The sequence below is a fragment of the Cyprinus carpio genome, chromosome B9 (assembly GCF_018340385.1).
Source record: "Cyprinus carpio isolate SPL01 chromosome B9, ASM1834038v1, whole genome shotgun sequence".
NCBI lineage: Eukaryota > Metazoa > Chordata > Actinopteri > Cypriniformes > Cyprinidae > Cyprinus > Cyprinus carpio.
The window spans coordinates 16,236,828-16,254,556 of NC_056605.1; the positions used below are offsets into that span (position 1 = coordinate 16,236,828).

At 37.1% G+C, this 17,729-nt stretch overlaps 1 long non-coding RNA gene across 3 annotated transcripts in view; it reads right to left on the minus strand.

Moving 5' to 3' along the window:
• The window catches only part of LOC109096733, a 91,754-nt gene that overhangs the window by 53,867 nt on the left and 20,158 nt on the right, over positions 1–17,729 (minus strand). Inside the window, exon 4 of one of the 3 annotated variants that reach the window (XR_002018984.2) lies at positions 9,491–10,666. The exons of the other annotated variants lie outside the window; for them this stretch is intronic. This is a non-coding gene — a long non-coding RNA (uncharacterized LOC109096733). Of the gene's footprint in view, positions 1–9,490; positions 10,667–17,729 lie in introns of those variants that run through there. 3 annotated transcript variants of the gene reach the window in all.

Sequence of the window (17,729 nt, forward strand, 5' to 3'; positions counted from 1 at the left end):
AAATGAGGTTTTATTGCAAACCAGTGGTCCACTAGTTGGCCTCGGAAATTTCCAAGTGGGCCACAGTCTCAAAATAATTAAACTTTTGTTATATTAACATAATCTTAATCAAAAAGATACAAGCATAACAACAAACCGACTTCAACAACAATGTAAAAAATAACGAACTTAAATGTACAGTTTATGTTATGCCAATAAAGAAATGTGAACTGAAATTGAATTGAATTGGCAGATGCTGGCCTCAGACAACACCAGACAAACCTGTATATCACCAGGATGTCTAGTGAGGATGTCAACAGAGGAAAGTTCCAGTCTCTCCTTAAGTCCAGCCATTCAGTTTATAGGTGTGTGTACATCCATTCAAGCCGTCATCCATTCAAATGTGTCTTCTGAACACTCGTATCAGGACTCAACACCCCTCCCTGTTTAATTAAGGTGGGACGTTTAGTGTTGGAAACCAATTTACAGCTTTCAGGAAAGGTGTGACAGTCACACTTCTATAACACCACAACGAGCAAAACCTTCATTTCCCACCTCAACACACACACACACACTTACAAAGCTCAGTTCCACTCTCTCAAAACAGAGACAAACCTCTAAAAATGTGCTGAAGAAATGCAGCGACATCTCTCATCCTCAAAATCAGCTCTATCTGTCCCTCTCCATCCTGTGGGTAAAAATAGACACTTCCTTCCCCACTTTTGCAAACCGGCACTTTTCGTCAAGGTTACCATGGCAGCCAAACTAGGGAGCTCAACTAGCTTGAGGAAAGCTGGGACCCCGTCCTTACAACCACTGATATCATCGCCCCCGTAACCTCCAGTCGAGCAAATCTGCATGATTGTTCTTTTATTCCTTTGTAGTCAGGCTGAGAGCGCTATTACAGTTATTGCGTATTGATTATGATAACCTTTGGCAGGCCTATATGATTCAAAGCCTCAGGACCGAATCAATCAATAGAGCATTAGGATTCTCCAGCATGCGTGACTTTGTCCAGATAGCATGTTGTAGAGCTCATAGCACAGATTGAGACACGCAGACCTGGCATGCGTTGTATAGAATGGAATATGCACCATTTGGCGGATGAATAAACATTACGAGTGTCGCATGAACGTTGAACGAGAGCGGATATTTGAAACGAGAAGACGGGCGGCCGGTGGTTACTCTGATGGGGTGTAATTTGTGATTACACAGCCAGTTGTGTCATCCACTCCTGAGCTCTCAGGCCCTCTGGAGTATACACTTAGAGTAAGATGAAGCACGTGTCAAGGTCAGCCTGACGTGTTCTGGACGTACTCCAGCGCGTCTCTAATCACCGAGGGCCAGTGGAGTGCTCCTGGAGGCGTGCTTATCAGAAAAACATTTCCGCTCTCCTTCGCTTTGTGTCTGGCCATCCCTTTTCTGACAAATGTCTTTTCTCTTCTCGGCTGACTCGCTGCAATGGATTTGTTACACATTCGGCCTACACTGAGAGTAAAGTATGCCAACAATCCTGTGTGAGATTTCACAAAACACTATGCTGGTTTCATGGTATAGCGATTGTATCAGATGGTAATGGCATTATGTTTTTTTGTATACTGTGGGACTGAAGGATTATGGTATGCATTTACATGGTACTCAATGTATTTCTAAGAATTCCAAAGAACAAATCTATGGTGTAAATATGGCACCATGTCTAAAGATATTATTTTTTAACCAGTGCTGCAGTAGTAGATACTGCCGTGCTTTTAAGGTTTAAGCATCCAGAATATACTGCTTTTTCTGTCAGTGCCTCTCTCTCCCTTTAGTTTCAAAAAGACATTGTGCTTTTGTTAAAAAAAAATGCAATGGAAAGGAATATTCCTATCAAGAATATTAGCTACAAACAAAACTCAGAAAATAACTTTTTGTTCTTCCATCTTTTAAATAATGTGTCAGGATCTGGTATCAAAGAAACTTTCAAAAACAGCAACTGATTTGTTACAATAAGTACCAAACAAGCCAGAAGCAAAAAGAAATATGTACACTACACCGGGGCCTGTAAGATTTTTTAAAAATGTTTTGACAAAGACGACTATAAAAAGAACTGCTCTCCAAGACTGTATTTATTTGATCAAAAATACAGTAATATTGCAAAATATTATTAGAATTATTATTGTTTATTATTATTATTATTATTATATATATATATATATATATATATATATATATATATATATATATATATATATATATATATATATATATATATATAATTTTTTTTTTTGTATATACAATTTAAAATTTCATTTATTCCTGAGATGGCAAAGCTGACTTTCCACTAGTCATTACTCCAAGTCTGCAAAAATTCCAAAAATTTGAATGGAAGTGTATAACTTATTGAAATACTAAACATATGAAAAATTATATATTACATTACATTATTATAATAAAAAATTAACTACATTAAAGCAAGCATTAAAACAGATGGTTTTGATATTGCATTACATTGCATGCTTATTTTCTGGTGTTTTGTGGGCTGTTTTGCTTAAAAGATAAGTCTTTTTCTGTCAAATAAGTATCTTTTTTTTTGTTAAAGGTGCTTAAAAAAAATGTATGGAACAGCATGCATTACAAGAAAAAGTCCAATTAGCTGGTATATTGATGAAAACTATGTCCTGAGAAATTACACTCAACCCTGACAGCAAAAAAAAAAAAAAAAAAAGTTAGTTCTGACTGTAAGACTGTGTAGTTTCAACTCTGGCAAAAGTTAGCAGGACTTACAACACCATTAAAATGAGTGAAATCCGAATTGTCACATGGGTTGTATTTGCATTAAAGCATTTGAATGAGTTTGTGTTTTTTTGTTTCTTTCTTGGCGTGGATAGGCCTCGAAAGCCTGAGGCAGATTTCATCCTCTCTGTGAATATATGTAAATGAATCATCCAAAAGGGAGCTGGGGTGATTGGTTGGGCCGTCAGTGGCCTGTCCTCTCACAGTTACAGATGATGTTCTCAGACAAATTTCTGTGTTTATATATTCAAACCGCCCAAAACCACCAAACTGAAGAATCACGTCAGTTCCTGACTTACGTAAATGTCTGTGAGAGACAAATCAGATGATTCATACATAGTAAATGTGTACGTTTTATAATCTTAGAATATTGCTGACCCATCAACCCTCATTAAATCAAAAAAGCAAACACACTTTACGAGGACACAAGAGTTAAGCTACGTCAGTGCTTATCAAACCCAACAAACACACACGTAATCAGGGCTTTGGTTAAACAAATGAAGACAGTTAAATGATAGCCTCTGAACACTGAGGGTGGTATTCGACCAGATGACAGTTCTTCCTGGAAAAGCTTCTTCAATTGAGTGTAACTACGAGGAGTGACCATTACTGTTATGGATGCTTTTGCTGAATACTATTCTCACAGTCGCCTCCACTCTTCCCATAACTCTCAATGATGCGTGACCTTTTTTATTATTATTATTATCAGTCACCAATTATATATGTATGTGTGTATATAAATATTTTTTTTTTTTTTTTATTATTAATATATATATATCTATATATATATATATATTTATATATATATATATATATATATATATATATATATATATATATATATATATATTATAATTATATTATATATATTTTTTTTTGGTCCATTTAATGGATGTCAGTTCAGCAATTCGTGTTCCATAGAGATCATAGGTTTCGAATAATAAATGTAGAAATTAAAGACATCTTATTTTTGAGTGAACTATCCCTTTAAGTTGCTAGTTTTTACATTCAACTAACTGACCCAAGGAAAAAATGAGAGATCAGAGCAAACATCTGAATGGTCACGTGTGCTGATGAGAACATCACGGTTGTTGCTTTCCACCACTGACAGCAAGATTACAACCTATATATATTCCAGCCTCAGACTGTCACTTGCATTCAAATATAACAAAAGACACAATGACCAAACTAAATCTAACTGCATTACCTGAGCTTTAGATTCATGACTGAACCAGTCCAACATTTCTTCACCTCATAAAACCCCAGTCATTATGAGACAGTGGCAAATGGAATTAGATTCTTCTGTCTCACCTCTCGACCTTTCCATGCTGTGTTTTCTACCATTTCAGCTTTATAGGCTGATTAAGTGATCAGTCTCTCTCATACGGGACTGTGTTTCAATAAGCCTCCGGGCTCTCTGCCAAATGCACCATCCGCCAACCCAACCCAAACCAACCTAACAATGACAACCATTCAATATTTACCTTTAGGCCCTGTTGGAACAAGACCACTCAACTGTCAGTGTCACAGTCAAGGCGGCCCTAGAGAAAAAGCTTAAATCTTAAGTTAATGCTGTGGCTTAAAACTCAAATCAACCTTGATTGTGCCTTTGACACAGCTGCATAAACAGTAGTTTCCTAGGGCACAGGAAAAGATAATGCAGAGCTCATTTACTCTCGGAAGCTTTGATACTGCAGATGTGAAAGTGTGTGCATTAGAGAAAAAGCACTGCATGCTCCGTTCTGCAGGAGATCAGAGTCTCACCTGAGCTGTCACAGAGGAGAACCGAGATTACCTGACTCTCTCCACATCCTTCAAGCTGAGAAGTTCTTCAGTTGAACTGGGAGGTCATATACTTGAGGAACCATGTGGGAGAGAAAAACAGCGGCTATCTTTGGATGAGCAGTTCACTAAACTATTCATACTATTTCTAGTGTGCAGTATGTATATTATGTCTAGTATGCAAATGATCTGCTTGTAGGCTATATATATATATATATATATATGCTAAAATGCGCAGTACATGACAGAGCACACTCTGAGGAACACTATATACTACAATGCAATGTGCTAAAAATGTCTATTTTTGATGTGACGATTTAATCATAAGTAGTAATGCAAACTTTACATGGTTTTTAACTAGTTTGTTTGGGCAAAAATGCACAAAAATTTTAAAATTGCAAAAGCATACAGTTGGCATGCAGCTGTTACAGCTGGAATACAATATTACTTGAAAAGTGTATTAAAAGAACTGTTTTACAGAGATGTGCAATAAAGAAAATGTCACCACTTAAAATAGCTGTTCCAAGTAGTACAAATGAGTCATGTGGCACCACTGAGATTTTTATCATCAAATATAGTTGACTACTTTACCTATTCTAGCAAGAAATGATAAAACCATTAATAGCAGAATTAAAATAGTGCAAAAAATAAAAACAAAAAAATATACATTTTCTCACTTTGATATGATTAAAATAGTACTAAATGGACACAAACCAAAAAAAAGTAAATAAAATTAATTAATTTTGACAATTAAAATACTAATATGATATGATTAAAATAGTACAAAATGGATATACACACACACACACACGAAAATTAAAATAATAATAATAATAATAATAAGGTTTATTTATTTTCTAGCTTGTATATGATATGGCACTAATGAGCTAATGCTCCTGGAAACACTTTTTTAATATTTTTATATGTTAAACTCCATAGAATCCTTCCCCATTCTAAAGTAAACTGTTCATTTCCTAGATGATAACCTCAGGACAGATGCTGAATTAACATGCAATGTGAGGTAATACTACTGTTACTGTTGCATACTGCACAGTTTTACATAACATAAAAAAAAATACTTGGTAGTATATTGTGCAGCACACATTATACTAGTATTACATTTCATTTCATCGTTTTCAATCTTTTCCCGTAGCACACAGTGTCAAGCGGTCATGGCAAAGTATTGCCTTACAGCAGGTATTCCCCCCGTGCAGCAGGACTTTAAGCTGTCACTCAGTGGACCGTGTGAAATGCTTGCTGGGAATTTTTCAGAAATGTGATACAATAACACTATCTGAGATATACACTTAAGAGGCTTCATTTAATCTTCACGGTGCAGACAGCAATTTGTAATATCATGGAGTATGCATCACACTCACCAGATACTACACTAAACACACGTCTCTCACTGATGGTACCCCAGGAAGTGTTTACCTCTTCATTGCGTTGTCACTGCAGGCCATTCTGTTCTTTTGTTTGGGTTGAAGCATTTAACATTATTTCTTGCTGAAACCTGTTAGAGGGTCACAAACCATGTCAGTTCTGTTTCTCTGCCCGGAAATTGTCTCCATGTTATCAGATTATTTCTGACAAGCTTCTTAGCTTTCGAATTGTGTGCATGTTGTAATGATGTCAGTGTTTTCTGTCAGGCTTTTTTCTCTCTCTCTCTCTCTCTGCTTTCCAATGGCTCCAGAGACTATTATCTTACCATATCAAGGAAGCCGAATGAATGCTGCAGTTTGGGAGAGACTTTTTTACGTAACTACATTTTTGAAAGTTTTTACAGAAGTTCAGCTGCAATAAAAAATAACCAGTAACGAGCTAATTTTGCAGATGAGCAGCTGCAGTGTGACAAAATGCTATAATTGCAATTTTTTGTGGCATAATATTGCAGATACAGCTTTGCAGCCACAAAAACTTAGGCATCAGTCAAACACGCTCTCCCAAACTCTCCTCTTATACATGTATCATTGGAAGAGCTGTTTTGTTTTAGTTTGCTCATAAAAACGACAGGTTGAATAAATGATAACAGTATTCATTTTAGGGTGAACTATCTAAACCATGTAAAGCATGATAAGACCTCTAACTGCTGGGATTGCAATTAAATTAAATTAAGTTGTAATAAGATTTTCAATAATTGTCACATTTATTCATTTCATTCATATGCTTCCTCAACACTAAAGATGTATTATATGATTGGTACAACCTGTGGGCAGCTGGTGGTACTGCAACAAGTGCCAAAATGAAAGGATGCCAACTTATGTAGAGCGACTCGACCCAACGTGTTTTCAGGCATGTTAGCAGTCTGAAAGAAAACAAGTGGTATCCATGTTTTGTCTTGCCAAATTCTAGTTTGATTACACTTTATGTTTGATGTTGCTACTGTTTTGCATCTGAATTTCACCTATAAATAATGTCTAGATTTACTGTTTAATTATGCTACTTCTATAATGGTAATTCATAGTTGTTTTGGCTGGCAGGGAATTTGCCAACAGCAAATACCAGGTGCTTTCAGACAATGGCAAAGGTTCAAAATAGCACCACATCCTATTTAAGGACCACATAACACTTTGGAAAATTCCCATGACAAATAACAAAAATTAAATACAATTATATTTCATTCATATCTTTGTGCTAAAATTACTGTATATGCTTGGTTATAACTGAAGATGTATTAAATCAGACCTAATGTGACCTTTAATTTTTTTTTTCTTCTTCATGTTGAACTCTAATGTGACCTTTAATTTTTTTATTCATAGTCAGTCATCAGTGCAAAAACAGTTCACGTTATGTAACACTTGGGTTAAAAAAGCCAGTAATACATTCCAAATATGATTGGATGACCCACAACTGAAACCATCAGAAAATGCCCAAAATACATACAACAGTGACCACAAATCAGCTGAATTCCAAGATAAGTCAAGTTTTGATGTTGTTTGGCAATTGAAATCAATCTAGAATTACATCTTGTTTACGCCACACACAGGCAAAGTGACGCAAAACTACAAATTTCCATTACAATCAACATCAATTGTCGGCAACTGCATGCAGACCAGTTTTCAACTTGATGTCAGATTTTTAAAGACATGTTTGTGTTTACTCCAATTGCCATGATGACGACAGCATCACACAGGCCACAAAACATAACTGGAAGGCACATGTGCCCTGGGTTTCTGTCCTATTCAGTACCACACAAGAGTGGAAGACAATTTTTGGGCAGCCACCAACCAGCCAAAGCAAATACATAGTTCTTTTACAGAAATGTACTTGTGTAAAATGATATTAAGTTTAAATCCCAAGTTGTTACAGTCATGCTGGATGAAAGATGACTTAGAAGGTTATAGAACAAAGAAAAAATAAAAAATAAAATCATCTAGTGGGGAGAGTTTAAAGGAATGTAAAGATAAGCAAATGTTTGTCGAGGTGCAACAAGTTTTAACAGTAACCTCAGATCCGTCTCCTGTGTTAATACCATCATCTGTTCCCAAACAGCCACTAAACAATCCGTTAAATCAAACAAGGCATTATAATGATTAAAGTGGGTGGAATTAAAAGGTAACTGAACCCACCACACCTCTCTCACAGCTCAGTATTTACATTTAAACAACGAGCCTCAGGTGGATCGCTGTTTACTCTTCATGCATTATTTATTAATTCCTTCTTTTTAGCGGTTACAGTTCTTACAGGGGAAGCTCACGGCGAACTTACTGCCACCGCTTCCCATCGAATTTCAGTAGCGCCGCAGAAATGGACTATCTGGAAACAAAGATGTATTTTATTGTCGAGGCAAAGTATGTAGTGATTATTTTTATTGTAGACAATAACAGTCTGTTTGCTCTGCTTTGTCATTTCCAATGGCAGCCGAGCCATTTATACTATCAGTGTTTATGTTCGCAGTCATGTTTATGTATCCGAAGCAATTTATGCTCATAAAAGCAAAAGGGCTGTGTAAATAAGAAACGCTTCAATTGTGGGTGTCTTTTATCTGCACGTTTGTACATTTCTTTACATCAAACAGGGGATGACTGTGTGTAGTAAACATATTAAAACATGAACAAACATGTTTCAGTCAAAGCCAAACACATTTTTCCATTGTAGTCTGTGTTTTTGATAGTAAGAAAACATTGATGGCATAATTCTAATATTTACTACACAACCAATTGGATATTTACCACACAACCAATTGGTACTCATGCAGAAATAAATGTGTGTTTTTGTGTTGAGCGGTTAGGTCAAGTCCACACAGCTCAAGTTCACTCAATAGTGCACATAAATCAGACTTAAAGTACACCGGTTGCATTGTAGGCTTTTGATTCACTATAAAGAACCAGCATACAAGAGTCTATTGTTTGTTAATGGGGTTACACAAGTTGTTTTGCATAATACTCCCTATAGACTGCAAACTCACATTCATTTGAAAAATAACATGATTTCATAAACTATGCGGCTGAGTGAGATAGTTCAGCAGAACGCAGTGGCATCTGCAGGAATTGCTGTACAAATTTGTAAGAGATCGATCTAGGGATTTTAAGCATTGATACTGAGATCAGCAAGGACACACTAAAGTGATCAAAAGTGAGAGTCAAGACATAAGTAACAAAATATTTCTATCACAAATAAATGTGTTTTTTTTTTTTTTTTAATCAGTGAATTCTGAAAATGTATCCGGATTTCGTCCAAAACTATAAGCAGCACAACAGATTTCAACACTGATAATAATAAGAAATTTTTGAGTGAAAAATCACATACCAGAATTATTTCACAAGCATCATGTGACACTGAAGACTGCTGAAAATTCAGCTTTGCTATCACATGAATAAATTGTTTTAAAATAGATAAAAATAGAAAAAAATACTTTTACTGTATTTTTGATAAATGTGGCATTGTTAAGCAAGAGACTTTTGAAAAACAATAACAAAATCTTTCCAACATCATATTTTTAAACAGTAATGTACATTTTTATCGAGTCCAGGGTCTGCAACAAATTATGAAAACAGATAAACCATCTAGGAACTTATCAGCAAAATAAAGCTTGAATGGAGGCTGTATGTAGATAAAGAGTAGCAGAAGACTTTCAATACAGAGCTGCTAAGCAAAGACTGTATTAAAAAAAAAATCTATAATATATGGTTCTTTCCAGCTGATCAATGAGCGCCATTGTATGTGAGATGCATTTGCTCTGCATACTTGAGTTTCTGTACTATGCACACTCATACATCACCACTGTAGACATCTAATGTTTGCACTGGATTAGACACACAAAAGCCCCGATGACATCACATCCTCGCTTGAGCTGGAACACAAAGGTAGCGTCCAACAGACGGGCGGCCATTAACATTACAGAGGGTGCTGAAAGACAGAAATTGTGTGCGCAACTCAGAAGGAATGCAATTTCTTTGTCTCGCTACATTTATGCCGCTATAACACTCCATCTTTCTTTCTAATATGACGGCATTAAGAGTCGCTCCCAGGGCAAATGCCCAACACACGGTATTCTGTCAACAAATTTGGAGCAGTGTGAGTTATAATCAGCATATCAGCCCCTACAGAGTCTCTCTCATGTCTACAGGGTGGAATAAAATCTCGACAAGTGTTTAATTACATTATTCCTTCCCCCTCCGTCCTAATCCATGTAATCTCCTCTCTCTCCAACTCTTTCTCTTATCCAGGAACTTTGATGTTACCCGCACACACCCCAGATACCCTTAAGCCCCGGTGGCCAAGGACCAGAAAGCGTCTGATGGCGTGCCTGATTGCTGCAGATTCTGCCAAACGTCTGATTACATCTCCCCTCACGTCTGCTCAGCGCCGCCTCCCGAAAGGAAGCGATCAGGAAGTGCGGGGGTCTCGCGAATGTGGCTACCATATGGTACTGATTGTATTGCCGTTGACACGGAGGGCGGTGGATGGATGTGATTGGATAATGATGGGGATCGGCCATGTGTGGATGTGATTCTGAGAGATGAGCCGAGACAAAAATTTGGGGTGAGGAAGAGGTACCGAAGAAAAGATTGGATTAGGGATCAGGGCGTATGAAAACATCTGTCAGATACAAAAACGTATGTTTCTCTCTCTCGTGCTGATTTAGGCCTTGTTTATATCTAGTACTGACATCCTTCCCAGGTGATCTGATCTGAAGTGGAAAGAAGGTGTAAACAGATCACTTAAACCACATTCAGAGGCAGTCAAAAATGAAGAAGTATAAACGTTAATCTGGACCGATGCATCCTGGACAACATCAAATTTCTGTCTACTAGTGAAACACGTAATAATTCCACAGAAACATGAGTTTTAAACTTTTCCAGCTGTGTGCGGCTCTATAAGAAAACAACCGTCCAATCAAACTCTTGGAAAAGCTCCATACATGCACAAGAGCTCATGGAATATCCCTGGTTTGCCTGACATCAGAATGCAGCTGACGATATGAGGCACATATATTCAAAATAAATATAACTAAAATAATAAAAAGCTTGAAATGTCACATCTGTGATATTAAAATTCAAGTATATTTGGGAGCAGCAAAGAAAACAAAAATAACGGCTCTATTTGACAATTATTCTCGTCTGTTTTTGTTTTCTTTGCACACAAAAAGTATTCTCATAGCTTCGTAAAATTACGATTGAACCACTGATGTCACATAGACTATTTCAACATGTCCTTACTACCTTTCTGGTCCTAGGAACATTATATTCCGGTCTATGGAGGGTCAGAAAGGTCTGGGATTTCATCAAAAATATCTTAATTTGTGTTCTGAAGATGAACAAAGCTCTCACGGGTTTGGAACCACATGAGGGTGAGTAAAGACAGAATTTTCATTATCTTCTCACTGATGCCGAGACAGAGCCAACAGTGTTGCAATCCAGTAAGAATCGGGCTGAATGTACTTGCTATCTGGGATATTCATGCTTATTTTTGATGTTCTAGCCTCATGAGCAGTTGATTTATGCTAATCGATAGTCTGTTAGGCTATGGTAATAAGTGCCGTCATTCGGTGAAATTATATTCATATGTTTCAGCACATCACAATCATTATATAGCTTGAGTTAAGATAGCTTATTGGCTAATGAATTAAACAGTTTGTTAAGATACAGATTGAAAGCATGAATGGTCTCTCTCTCTCTGTTTTGGGGTGTTTAGTGTACTGTAGCCTGTGCATGTATGCATGCAGGGGAGGGGTGTGATTTTCAAATAACAATCACATAAATACCAGGCGATCTTCAAATATTATTTTTAAATGCCCATCCCTAATAGCAAATTTAGGTCTGCTTCCATAACATACTCTCAAGGCAATACAGAACTTTTACGTTTTGGCAAATTCATTCGAATTTGTATAAATTTAATTTGTTGTTTTTCATAAGATTTGCTTACGCCCCACTGAGGGTTAGGTTTAAGGGGTGGACAATTATTATTATTATTTTTATTATTATTGTATCAATTCATATGAATCAAACCATATAAATTCACATAAAACCAACTACTCGTAAAATAATTATATGTTCATATTGTATGGCTTCAAAAAATATTGAATAAGGCACACAATTTGTATGAACTACTTTAGTTGAAATTTTATGATGTTTTTGGTGCCTATTCACTGTATAGAAAAGAGCAGTGTGAACATTCTTCAAAACATTTCTATTTGTGTTCCATAGAAGACTGAAAGTCACACAGATTTGGATCAACATGAGAGTGAGTAAATGAGAACAGATTTTAAAATGTTAGCTGATCTATCCCTTTAACACCAGTTATAAATAGGGCATCATAGACATACATAAGGAGTGATGAGTAGTGACTGATTTTCATTATTACTAAAAACATAACCAGCAACCTTCTCTAATCTTTGATATGATCACACACCGTGCATCAGAAAAAAAGAGCTGTATAATTACAAATGTGTGAGACTGAAATCAGGTGCACAATACATGCACACACTAACAAAATCTATCCATCCAAGGCAATCAATATCCATTGTATTTCAGCATTTTACTGGCCTTTTATTGGAGGAGTCAAAACTCTCACTTGCATCAAACTGATTGAACAAATCCCACAACATTTTCACAGAAGCCAAAATGCCCAAAGCGATCACAGTCTGCTAATAAAGCAGCACAAAAGAGTGACTATCCGCCTTTTCAGAAGCTATACGACTGAATATGAAAGAACAGAGAACAGACATATACGTGTGTAATCAAAGTAAAAGTCTATAAAACTAAAAACGCAAGATGAAATGAAAGAGAGGGAAAGAAAACACAAAGACAGACACTGTAAAATTTTGTAGCCCAGACAGACGTCAAGCTCATCTCTTCTCCACTCGCCACCCCTTTTCTTTCCTCAATTTTATGACTTTAATTGCAGCTATTTAATAATTTTCAAACTATTTTGCCTGAAGGCAGAACCACCCATAAATCACCATCTGAGCGCGAGCGGAACATTCTTTCTCTTTCACCTCCCTCTCTTCCTCCTTTCATCGCTCTCTCTTTCAGTTTCTCTTCATTCGACTGTCACATGTCTGTCTTCCATTCGGCTCTGAGGTTTATATGTATATATGTCTTCACATCCTTTTCTCTCTGGGTCTGCACAGATATATATAGAAACAGATATCAGCTATCTCTCTCCTCCACTTTCCACTCATCCATATTTCTGTCAGTTTTCCTTTACATCACTCCAAACCATCCCATCTCTCTCTATCAAAATACTGAAGGCTGCAAAGACAGGGGGAATGAGGAAAGCGAGGGAACATATATATGCATTCATTTGTGCATGTGTCTCACATTGAGTGTGGAACATGGAAAAATCATTGACAGTTGCACAGAAACTGTGACCGAATGCTCTGAACACGACATTTCTCTGACAAATGTGCAAGTTACGGCTGTGCTTCAGTGCTTCTAATTTCTGCAACACAAATGGTATAAATAACACATAATGTGTGAAAAGAACTACATTCATATAAGAAGAAAAAACTGCTGCCTTTGGATGTTACCAAGATGACCGGCGAGTGAACTGACTTGCCTTAAAGGGACCTAACCAGGCATGACAAGATAAAAGCTGGCTATGTCTCAATGTGCTCCATTGTTCAGTAGCAAGGCTGCAAACGATGTTCCATTCCATTAACAGATACTGTGCCAACAGAGATGGAACATAACACTAAAATAATCTAATATTCCTGTGATACTTATAAAATGGCGTCGCAACACAGCAACTGAATTTACAGTGTGAATTCTACAGAACGAATTTTAGGAGTTTAACTATGAGACTTAAGCTCGATATGATTACTAACTCTATATATGACAATTTGCAGTTAATGATTGAGATATATATATATATGACAGTAAAATTGAAAATATTTACATTTTTGTATTATTTTTTTGTATAAAAAGGAAAAAAAAGGAAAGTCCTTTTAAAATAATTTTGACACATTTCAAGCTTATTTATTTATTTATTTATTTTCTTATCATTAGGAAATGGAATTGGGTTTCTTTTTCCAAACATTTATCCCTTAAAACACTGAAAGAATTGGTTTAGAATAATTTAAGAACCGGAATCATTCAGTGGAGCTGGAACCTGAATCATTAAAAGGAGTGTTCACCCATTAATTGCGTCATCATTTTGAAAAAATAAAATAAAAAAAAAATTTGGTCCATAATGAAAGTCAATGAGCTGCAGTGTTGCTTGGACCCAATGTTCTTTAAAATATCTTATTTTGTGCTCTGTAAATGGACCTTCACATAACTATATTTAAACTTACATCTGATAACCTATGAAGACAAATGATTTGCTGATGGAAAGCTGGTGCAGCACACCTGTTAGGACACGGTGCAACATGCTATAAATGATTCATCTTTTTCGTTCGTACCTCTCACAGCCACTGTCTGTTTGTTTTTGAGCATCAATCTAACAGAAGAGATGTCTGTGTCCACACACACACACACAATGAAGTGAAATAAACAAGTGGCAGGTCTTTATGAGCTGTCCAGCTTTTGTTCCATCTCTATCTCTATTTCTGTCACATATGTTGAGCAGCTCTGTCACTCTCGTTCTCACGATCATTTAGAGAGGTAAAATGGTGAAAACAGAATGAGATTCTCATCTGCCGTTTGTTTCCTCATTTTCACCAAACTAGACTAGAGGGCAGCAGCATCTGTGCTTCTCCGCTGAGTTGACTTGTTCAGACCTGTCTGGAGATAAACAGACTCGTTTAAGAGGGTGATGCATCACTGCCGCTTCATTTACATATGCATTCATTTCCTCAAAACATGCTCTACAGGCATAGGTGATACTTATTTTCTTTTCGATCCAATACCAAGTATTAACAAGGCTAACATCACTATTATCGATACTGATACCAATACTGAGTAATTAGTAACTGCCCTTCTGTACAGTTTTATTTAGATATTAATTTACACAAAAAAATGCTGTATTATGAAAACAAGTACTTTTTGTCAAAGTTCAGTTCAAAGAGGGCATTTAACATTCTTGTATGCCATTCTATGTCTTTTATCACTCTACAAAAAAACATTCAGAGGAACTTCTTTGTGATGACGACTTTTTTGTGTTTAATCTTAAGCTTTATCAGTCAGTGGCTTGAGGAGTGAAGGTTTCTATTGACACACACACACACACACACACACACACACACACCCTCACAGTCCTGAACAGCACAGCTCAACTTCCTGTGTTTACCAAAACAACACCTATATATAGAGTCTCCATTGGTCTTTTTTGGAAACAAGGGACCACACCTTTCCTTTCCCAGTGAGAGAGGAAGAACCAGTGTGTCCGTACGGGTGTGCATCAGGATTATAATCATCACATGACGGGTGTGAGACTGTTTGTGCGTTTAATATTTGTAACATGAGTCAAACGCCTGTACTGATCTCATGACCTGGAAGTGTGAGAATGAAATTTACACTGACAAACAAATGAGAGGAGGACCGAAACAGAGAAGCAGTGCACAAAAGAGAGATCATGAATGGGTGGGACGATTGTGGGAAACATTGACAGCCCATTTGACCTTTTGACCCTGAGCTGCAAAGGGGGACGGCTGGAGAGGAGACTGTCCACCACAGACGTAAATATTTGGCATTCGCCATCGAGAGACTGCCACAAGCTGCTCCTCAAATAATCACCTGTCCATCACACACACTTCTCTCCTGTAGGAAAACACACTTCCTGCAAGACTGATAAATAAAGATTGTCATCTAACCCAGGTGCTCATGGGAGCCAGCGACGAAGAGCTTTTCAGCCGATGAGTGAAACTTCACATAACGCTGTGAAAAGTATCACACTGCACAGCTAAAATTAACTCCCACACCTGAACGCTGAATTTCTTCCTCACTGCTCACATTCTCACCTGTGCTGAGGTGTTATAATGGAGTTATTTAAAATACTTTCTCCTATCACAAATTAATGTGCAGAGACAACTAGAAATAAGTCATTCACTAACAGCATAAACACTATGAACATATTTGAAACTTGAGGATACAGTTATTTTTGATAATATGTTTGGTAACACTAGTGACACAAATTAAAACTGTAGCTTTAAAGCAACAGCAGGCCACCATAGGTCTAAACTGCACAACTAGCTGTATTTTTTTTGTCATGTAATAACAAATAGGATGTTGCTTTTTTCTATAAAAATACAATGTCAAAGTTTTCTTGCCATTGAAAAGCAATTTTAAGTGTTTTTATGTACACTACCATTCAAAAGCAGTATGATTTTTAATAAAAAATAAAAACTCACCGGGTCGAGTAACACGTTTCAGCGCCAATGATTGGCGCTTTGAATCATTTGAACGCTTTGAACTAGGGCTGAGCGATATATCTAACGATATGATCATGCGCATCTAGTCAGTAAATCTGGTTCCTTGATTAGCGCTAAATCGCCATCACCTGCTTTCAAATGGAGCGGCATTTAATAGACAGAGCCGTAGATCACTGACAAGGTACACAATATCGCGTTGATTATCCCAGAAGAATCGCCTTCGATACTGAACGCGATTGGGGGGGGTAGGTTGGTCCTCGATGATTGATAACACGAAAATGGCCGAAATGTACCTCAGAGCGCTGCAGCTGCATCTGCAGGACAGGTCAAAGTCTGTCGATTATATCTAACGATCTGGTTCCTTGATTAGCGCTCCACCTGCTTTCAAATGGAGCGGCATTTAAAAGACAGATTAGATCACGCAAGGTACATCAAGCGTTCATTATCCGAAGGCGATTCTTCTCTGGGATAATGAACGCGATATTGTGTACCCAGCCCTACTTTGAAATGCCGCTCCATGCAAGCAGCGGATGGCGATTTAGCGCTAATCAAGGAACCAGATCGTTAGATATATCGCCCAGCATTTAGCGCTAATCAAGGAACTAGTTTGTTATGTATTTCGGATAGGCGTTGTTTGATCTGTGCTGTCTGAGGACCATTTCGGCCATTTGCGTGATATCAATCATCATGCAGTAACCAACCTACCCCCCCCCAACCCCGCCGCACCCAAAAAATAAAAACTTGGATCTACGTGAATCACATGGGTCGTCCCTCAGAGGTCGGAAAATACGGAAATCCGTATTTATATGGAAAAATCACATCCCTGATAAGGCTGAAGAGGAGGATGAGAAACAGAGGAAATAACATAAAAAAGACAGGATGGAGGGGAGGTGACAGAACGTGTCATTTATTCATTTCTATGAAAGTTGGAGTAGTGAATTAGTGGAGTTTCAAAAACGCTGTACTGGCATGTCAACAAGAGTATAGGCTAACTATATTTTCACATATTTCTGCACCACTGCTATAAGAAAAACATGAAATAAAACCCTATCATAAAAATATGAATAAATAATTATACTTTGCTAAAGAGGTTGTGTCTCATGTTCATTATGTTTATCTCTGCTCTCATGTCTGAGAACCACAGGGGTCACAGTTCATCAAGCTCCCTGGAAAACGACTACATTCTTTGAGGTAATGCATGTAATTACAAAACTCAAACAAGACTCATATTCAACTATAATCAATGATGTTTGAATATTTATGCAAGCAGGACAGTAAATACACTCACTAAACATGAATATACACAAAGAATGAGACAAGACGTCTAATATGTTTGTGTGTGTTGGACAGGAAAAGAATGTAAAGAGTGTTTGTGTGACTCGGGTTCCTCTTCCAACAAACATGTCACTCAGAAAGAACATGCACTGCCATCAGGAGATGG